The sequence below is a fragment of the Tiliqua scincoides genome, chromosome 2 (genome assembly GCF_035046505.1).
Source record: "Tiliqua scincoides isolate rTilSci1 chromosome 2, rTilSci1.hap2, whole genome shotgun sequence".
Classification (NCBI taxonomy): Eukaryota; Metazoa; Chordata; class Lepidosauria; order Squamata; family Scincidae; genus Tiliqua; species Tiliqua scincoides.
Genome location: NC_089822.1, coordinates 128,365,814 through 128,374,106, shown reverse-complemented (window position 1 = coordinate 128,374,106; position 8,293 = coordinate 128,365,814). Strand labels below are relative to the sequence as shown.

Genomic DNA, 8,293 nt, shown 5'->3' with positions numbered 1-8,293 from the left:
TTGCACAAGAATTCAAGGAACAGCATTAAGTCACTTTCTCCTTCAGCCCCCTGTTCTTTGAATCCAAGCCAATTTCTTTGATTAAACTCAGCCCTCCCTCCCCCTCAACCCACCCTCCCCCTTTGCAGTTCTCCTGGCATATACTTTCTACTTTCTACTCAGAATGGCCAAACCAATTTCACAGCCTTCCTCTACCTGCCAGATAAGTGTGCCTTCAGGCACCTTCCACAGTGGGCTTTAAATAACAACTAGCCTGATAAGCTATGATTTGGTTATTCAATATATTTATATCCTCCCTTTCTGCCTGACAACAGGCACCCAAGGTGACTGACAACAAAAGACAACTGATGCACAATAAACATAACTTTAAAAAAAATGATGATTGATAAAAAGTTCTCAGAGGAGGAGGATGAAAAATATCCACTCCCCAGGCCTCAGAAGTTATTTCTGATGTTGCTGTAGCTTTCATCTTCTGCTTTTCAGATCTTCTGTGGTGCCCTTAAGAGAGAAACAGCCCTGATTTCCAAAAGGGCCAGACAGCACCAAATGTTTTCCCCCCTGACAGGCAGAGTATCTCCTCACCTAGCAAGATGAGCAGTCTGCAGTTCCTGGGTCTTTCAAGCAGAAGGGATGGCTTCTGAAGGCCTGAACCAGATGGACAATGATGGAAAATGTCCACTTCCCAGGCCTCAGATGTTGCTTCTGCTGCTGGTTGTTGTGGCTGTTCAGCTGTTAGTGACTGTTAAGGAAGGACCCACACAGCAGGGGACCTTCCCAGCCCCATGCCTGGGGCAAAGGTTCACGATGGCACTCCTCGTGGGCTGTCACTGCCCCCTCCGCACAAAAATCTGTCCCTCCTACTCACCTGAGGCTCACGGAGCCTTGTGCGACCTGAGCCTGCATCGGGGAAGCCCCTCTGAGGTTCCCCAACGCTATAAACTGTGCTTCCAGAAAACTGGAAGCAGTTTCCAATGCCATCGGGAGCCTCAGTGAATCTTCCATGGGGTCCTAGAGGCTTGCGCCTGAAGTATTTGCCCCATCAGACCTAATGGTAGGTCTGCGACTGGACCCACAGGTCACCATCAACTACTAAAGCCATTTCACACTTATTTTAAGAACTTGGGTGCAAAGCGTGGCACCATCTAGTGTGAACAGTTTTCCCAGAAATAAACGTGGAAGTTGAAGCCCAATCCTTTCCCAGTCACTCCTTCCATGTTTAGTGAAAGGAAACTCAGCCATTTATACACAGGTACCATTCAAAAGGGACAGTCCCACATCACTTTATGATTTCTGCATCTCATGTTTGAAAACTAACACCTCAATCCTGTTTGGGCCTTATCACTCCAGAACAGTAATTTTGGTGATATAAGATCCTTTGTGGCTGTCACAAAATGCATCACATCAGCCAGTGCAGCTAGTGCAGCCAGTGCAGGGGGTGGGAGATGGGAAGGGGGCAGAACAGAACAGGAAGGAGGAGGAACAGAGTGGCAATGGGGACAGGAACTGGGAAGGTGTGGTTGAGAAGGAGGCGGTATCTCTGATATCCTATCCCCATTTCCAGTCTCAATCCCCTGTCCTGGGTCCATGCAGACTTTTGCCAGCTAGAGTACTGGCACAGGTCCAAGTAGACCCAGTGGGCCAGTGCCAGCTTACCCCCCAGCTTGCCAGCTTTGGCAAGGAATCAAATATTCTCTTACTCCAAGGAGGCCCCCAATAACCTGCAGGTATACTCACTGTGTTGGCACAGCTGCATCACCACATAGGGAGTTAAATAGGATTGGGCTGCCTATCTGAAATTTGCTTGCAGATGATGTAAACACCATCCTTTTACTTGGCTCAAGTAAAAGAGAAGTCAAGAGAAGTCCATCTTTTTCCTTGGCTCGAGAAAGTCAGTTCTGTAACTTCTGTTCAGTGTTGGTGACAGATTACTAGGAGCCTTGTGGTAAAGTTCAGCCCAGCAACAATGGGATATATGGTTGGCAACCTTCAGTCTCGAAAGACTATGGTATAAGCCTACAGCACCCAGTATTCCCAGGCGGTCTCCCATCCAAGTACTAACCAGACCTGACCCTGCTTAGCTTCCGAGATCAGACGAGATCGGGCATGTGCAGGGTAACATAGTGGTGAAGGTACATGCCATGGGTGGATAAGGAAGTACCTTTGGCCTCTCACGCTGACACCAGCATGTGGACACCCTTGAGTCTTTGGTGGCCCTGATGTTGATACCTGCCCTGGCCTCCAGGGAGGATTAGACCCAGCTTATAACCAGTGGGCATGGGATGGGTGGGCCCCTTTCTCTGTGCCTTGATGAATGTAGGGTTTGGTTTTTTAAATTTCTCATTACTCCCTCTGGTAATGGCCCTGGGCAACAGCCACATCCTAGCAAGCTACCACTTCCCACTTTGATTCCCCCACAATATTCCACATCAGGTCACACATTCTCAGATCTTACATGTTGCAGTATGGCTGGGGCATTGTAAGGGAAGCTAGTTAGACCACTAGCAGCTAGCTAGACTACTGCTGCTGTTGTTCTCGCTACTACTGGCCTACCATTTCCAGAGGCAACAAGAAGGACCTCACCCCACATCTGCCACTATCTTTGTCCCCAGGGAAACTACAAGAAGGAACACACATGGAAGACAGGTCACCAAGGGCTCCCTCATCCTGGAGCTGGCCCAGCTTGTCATACTTCTTGCCAACTTGAACAACATCTGCTAGCATGCAGGCCAACTTTCTTTCAAAAACCTGCTCTCAGTGGCACCGGTATAATAAACACCGTCACATCAGGTGTGATCTCATTTCTTGCAGTGTAACCACCAACATGATTCCATCCCAGGGCAGTTAACATAGTGACAGAGTGCCAAGGGTATAAATAGAGCCATTTAGTGGATATTGTTGTCGGCAAGTCATCAAATCATTACTTTATAAACACTCCGGAGCAACGACGAGGCTTTAGAAATGATACAGTCATCCAAGAACGAGCATCACTTAGGATAATATGTAGCGCAATAGAATACCTATTCAGCATGCCGTAAAATCTCTTGGCTTTGTGCAGAGATGCCGTGTCTCAATGCCAGGCCACGGGAGCTGAGCAAACAGCGATAACAGCCACACTAAATAAATAAATAGGCCGCCAAGTGTTTTATAAATCCTTGTTATTTATTGGCGCACAGGCCTTGCTTACCAGTGAAAGGGACAGCAGCGAGACCGTCTCAGGACTTGTGCAGTGGCTTTGGTGAAGTTTAGCTTTGCTAAACAAGAGCAGATTTTAATGTCGCATTCTAATTCTCCTATTACTGTCATAAAGCCATTTGTCAAATGCCCTGGGAGACTCCATGGACGTCAGCCTTGCAATACTTTTTATTGCCGGACTAATCTTTACAGATCGAATTAAGACTGGGGAACTTTATCAGCGGATTGCACTGGGTGAAGGGTTACGTGTGTATTTCATTTGTTCTGCTATCAAAGGTGCACAGGCCTTTGCTCCTGCCTACTGCCACCAAGGCCAAATATGCCCATTACTGTGTAATCAAATAGCCTTTAAGAGGCTCGCTCGGTGGGCTGATGCTTTGAATGAAGCAAGATGAATGTGGCAACCCTCTCCCCATCTGCAGAGCTGAGGCAATTTCTTTCCATCCCGATATTAATTCTCCTATTAAATTAAATAACACTAAGGGTTGTATAGCATTCATTAAACATCACAGGCGCCTGGACTCCCCACAGTGTCAGTGCCATCCTTATAACGTCACGTTAATTAGCAACAGGCAGGCAAGTTGTTCATCTACCTTTCCTTATTAATTATGGGGTGAAATAAACAGACTTATTAATATGGTTATTCTAATATAGAGAGACAAGAGGTCTTCAACAGTGGAGACCACGTCAGGTTCACGGAGGGAAAAGTTGGAGCGGGGAGAGCATAGCGCTGGGCTCAGTAGGGCTGGACTCATTGCTAAATGATCTAGGTCAAGTCCAGGGAATGCATTCGTTTCAGAATGAATGAAAAAAAAAATCAACCAAATGGGGCCCATTCAGTTCATTTTTCATCTGTGCCAAATGAATGACCAGAACTCGGAATGAATAACGGACAGGTTACTCATCCATAATCCTTATTCATTTGGAGCTCATTTGGATTATTTAAACTCCCTGCATCCTGGAACGCAGCTGCTGAAGGACAAAAGCAAGAAGGTTCCTCCAAAGGGGTGCACTTTTGCCCTCCCAGCAGCCATTTTCTGGGCAGAGGGGTGTTTAATTCCCCCCATGGACTCTAATGAGTGACTTTGCTCCTTCTGGGTTTACAGGGAATAGCAGGCTGAAATGCATAGGTATTACAAATATGACTGCAAAAATAATGAATAAGGGAAGAAATATGTATTTTTAATAGAATGAATTAAGTCCTTAATAATGAAAATAAGTGTGATAGCTGTACAAACAACAAACCGTGCACACTCCTGGTCAAACCGGCACTCTTTGTGACCCTCTCAATAGCCCATCGGCCATGTATTATGACTTGCCATGTATTATGACTTGGGCTGTATGTAACAACTCCATATAGCCCAGGCAGGCAACAAATCTTGGAGTCATTTTGAGTGCCTAGTAGCCCATTATACATGTCTGATGAGCTGCATTCTACAGAGTGGGTGCGAGATAATGCCAAACCATCCTGTGTGGATGCCTAGGGGAACATACTGCTGGTTGTGTGTGTAAGTAGATTGGCGGGCGCAGCAGCAGGGCAGGAAGCCAGAGCTCTATCACAATCCAGTAAGGAGATAAGAAAGGGGTCAGTAAAAAGTAGCTGCTGGAGGAGGGAGGGCAAGGAATCCAGCAGGTTCAGAACTGGGGCGGGGATGTGAGCAGGGAAGGTGCATTCTGTGATGACATAGAAACCAGGGACATCTGGCGACCCATGATGAGGGTAATGGTTGGACAGTGCAGCTACAGAAGGGAGGGAAGGTGCATATGTCATTTCAGTGGGCTCTAATCTGGATGGCAGGGCAAGACTAAATTGCTCCATTATCCAACTGGCTGGGTTTCTGTGTAGTAGAGTGATGACCATGGGAAAACAAGCCCCTCCCCCACTTCAAGAAAGCATCCTGTTTCGGGGCAAACATTACAAGCATTATGGATCTGGTTTGACAAGTCATCACTTCTTTCGTTGTTGTTAAATTATACTTTTTTGTTGAATTAAACACAACAGGTGAAAAGGGGAAAGTACTACATGGAATTCCAAAGAGCACTTATATCACACATCATAAATACTGCCAGATGACTCCATACTAACAAAATAGGGATAAATTATCAATATTAACTCTGTATTTCCCCTTCCAGTTAAGATTTCCATTTGTGTTCCAAAGCACTTGTTAAGTTATTTGCTTTCCTTAAACTTTAACAACATTTTTCAGGTGTTCATTCCTGTCACATTTAGTATGTATTCTTGAAACAGTGGATCATCATCATCATCATCATCATCATCATCGGCTGCAATCCTAACCACACTTTCCTGAGAGTAAGCCTCATTGAACAAAATAGGACTTACTTCTGAATAGACCTGGTTAGGTCTGTGTCCATTACTACTACTACTACTACTACGACTATTATTATTATTACTACTACTATTACTAGTAATACTATTATATTACATAATAATAATAATAATAATAATAATAATAATAATAATAATAATAACAACAACAACAACAACAACAACAACAACAACAACAACAACAACAACAACAACAACAACAACAACAACCCCAGCTAGGGACCACTAAAAATTTGACCAATCACTTACGAACTCTGAAAATCAAAATGAAAGTATTAGTTGACAGTTTCCAGTGAACAGCAAGATTTCTTTCACATCTTGCAAAACTCTGAATGTTCTGAATATTTTCGAAGGACAGTCTGGTGTACATTGACTGTCATCAAAGTGGTGGGTAGTGCCAGTATACTGTACTACTGTGTCAACCTTCCCCATTCACAGGAGGAGGAAAAAAAAATGCTAGCATTCTTCAGTGTGTGTTGACATCCATCTCTCTGTGGACTTTCACAGGATCATAGTCCATAGTCAAACTCTCTTATTTATTTTAGGAAAGGATAAGGAAGGATGGGAATCAATCACTTATCGATGATACAAATTACAACTATGCATTATTCCAATATAAGAACATAAGAACATAAGAATAGCCCCACTGGATCAGGCCATAGGCCCATCTAGTCCAGCTTCCTGTATCTCACAGCGGCCCACCAAATGCCCCAGGGAGCACACCAGATAACAAGAGACCTCATCCTGGTGCCCTCCCTTGCATCTGGCATTCTGACATAACCCATTTCTAAAATCAGGAGGTTGCGCATACACATCATGGCTTGTACCCCATAATGGATTTTTCCTCCAGAAACTTGTCCAATGCCCTTTTAAAGGCGTCTAGGCTAGACACCATCACCACATCCTGTGGCAAGGAGTTCCACAGACCAATCACACACTGAGTAAAGAAATATTTTCTTTTGTCTGTCCTAACCCGCCCAACACTCAATTTTAGTGGATGTCCCCTGGTTCTGGTATTATGTGAGAGTGTAAAGAGCATCTCCCTATCCACTCTGTCCACCCCCTGCATAATTTTGTATGTCTCAATCATGTCCCCCCTCAGGCGTCTCTTTTCTAGGCTGAAGAGGCCCAAACGCCGTAGCCTTTCCTCATAAGGAAGGTGCCCCAGCCCCGTAATCATCTTAGTCGCTCTCTTTTGCACCTTTTCCATTTCCACTATGTCTTTTTTGAGATGCGGCGACCAGAACTGGACACAATACTCCAGGTGTGGCCTTACCATAGATTTGTACAACAGCATTATAATACTAGCCGTCTTGTTCTCAATACCCTTCCTAATGATCCCAAGCATAGAATTGGCCTTCTTCACTGCCGCCGCACATTGGGTTGACACTTTCATCGACCTGTCCACCACCACCCCAAGATCTCTCTCCTGATCTGTCACAGACAGCTCAGAATCCATCAGCCTATATGTGAAGTTTTGATTTTTTGCCCCAATGTGCATGACTTTACACTTACTGACATTGAAGCGCATCTGCCATTTTGCTGCCCATTCTGCCAGTCTGGAGAGATCCTTCTGGAGGTCCTCACAATCACTTCTGGTCTTCACCACTCGAAAAAGTTTGGTGTCGTCTGCAAACTTAGCCATTTCACTGCTCAACCCTGTCTCCAGGTCATTTATGAAGAGGTTGAAAAGCACCGGTCCCAGGACAGATCCTTGGGGCACACCACTTTTCACCTCTCTCCATTGTGAAAATTGCCCATTGACACCCACTCTCTGCTTCCTGGCCTCCAACCAGTTCTCAATCCACGAGAGGACCTGTCCTCTAATTCCCTGACTGTGGAGTTTTTTTAGTAGTCTTTGGTGAGGGACCATGTCAAACGCCTTCTGAAAGTCCAGATATATAATATCCATGGGTTCCCCCGCATCCACATGCCTGTTGACCTTTTCAAAGAATTCTATAAGGTTTGTGAGGCAAGACTTACCCTTACAGAAGCCATGCTGACTCTCCCTCAGCAAAGCCTGTTCGTCTATGTGTTTTGAGATCCTATCTTTGATGAGGCATTCCACCATCTTACCCGGTATGGATGTTAGGCTGACCGGCCTATAGTTTCCCGGGTCCCCCCTCTTTCCTTTTTTAAAAATAGGCGTGACATTTGCTATCCTCCAATCTTCTGGCACCATGGCCGTTTTGAGGGACAAGTTGCATACCTTAGTCAAGAGGTCTGCAACTTCATTCTTCAATTCCTTAATAACTCTTGGGTGGATGCCATCAGGGCCCGGTGACTTATTGATCTTTAATTTATCAATAAGGTCTGAAACATCTTCTCTTTTAACCTCTATCTGACTTAACTCCTCGGTCAGGAGGGGCCGTTCGGGCAGCGGTATCTGCCCGAGGTCTCCTGCCATGAAGACAGATGCAAAGAACTCATTTAATTTCTCTGCCATCTCTAAGTCTCCTTTTATCTCCCCTTTCCCTCCCTCACCATCCAGAGGGCCAACCGCTTCTCTGGCGGGTTTCCTGCTTCTAACATATTTGAAGAAGCTTTTATTATTCCCCTTAATGTTGCTGGCCATGCGTTCCTCATAGTCTCGCTTGGCCTCCCATATCACCTTCTTACATTTCTTTTGCCACAGTTTATGTTCCTTTTTATTCTCCTCATTAGGGCAAGACTTCCATTTACGGAAGGAAGCTTCCTTGCCCTTCACAGCCTCTCTAACTTGGCTGGTTAGCCATGCGGGCACTCTCCTGGATT

The 8,293-nt window shown here is 45.3% G+C and overlaps 1 pseudogene; it reads right to left on the bottom strand.

Moving 5' to 3' along the window:
• Nucleotides 1–2,010: 2,010 nt before the first annotated feature.
• LOC136642257 (5S ribosomal RNA) lies at nt 2,011–2,131 on the bottom strand (annotated as a pseudogene).
• Nucleotides 2,132–8,293: the final 6,162 nt, after the last annotated feature.